Source organism: Suricata suricatta, chromosome 8, assembly GCF_006229205.1.
Source record: "Suricata suricatta isolate VVHF042 chromosome 8, meerkat_22Aug2017_6uvM2_HiC, whole genome shotgun sequence".
NCBI classification, from domain to species: Eukaryota; Metazoa; Chordata; class Mammalia; order Carnivora; family Herpestidae; genus Suricata; species Suricata suricatta.
This window is the reverse complement of record NC_043707.1, coordinates 41,240,139-41,240,366: the sequence shown is the minus strand read 5'-3', so window position 1 is coordinate 41,240,366 and position 228 is coordinate 41,240,139. Positions and strand designations below refer to the sequence as shown.

The 228-nt window shown below is 53.5% G+C and overlaps 1 non-coding gene across 1 annotated transcript; it reads right to left on the bottom strand.

The window, feature by feature from the left end:
- Positions 1–157: 157 nt before the first annotated feature.
- Positions 158–228, bottom strand: TRNAG-CCC. Its single transcript has one exon. It is a non-coding gene; the product is annotated as a tRNA-Gly (tRNA).

The following is a 228-nucleotide window of genomic DNA, read 5'->3' as shown; positions in this document are numbered from 1 at the left end:
CAAACCCCGCCCCCCAAATGGCAAACCCCGCCCCCCCAACACTCCAACTTTCAAAGACAGACACACTAAACGATTGCTGAATGCAAGCATTGCAGCAGTAAAGGGCCGTTATTTGCCTGTGCCGTATAATTTTTCAGGGCAAAAAGCAGTAGACTCCTGCATTGGCCGGGAATCGAACCCGGGTCTCCCGCGTGGGAGGCGAGAATTCTACCACTGAACCACCAATGC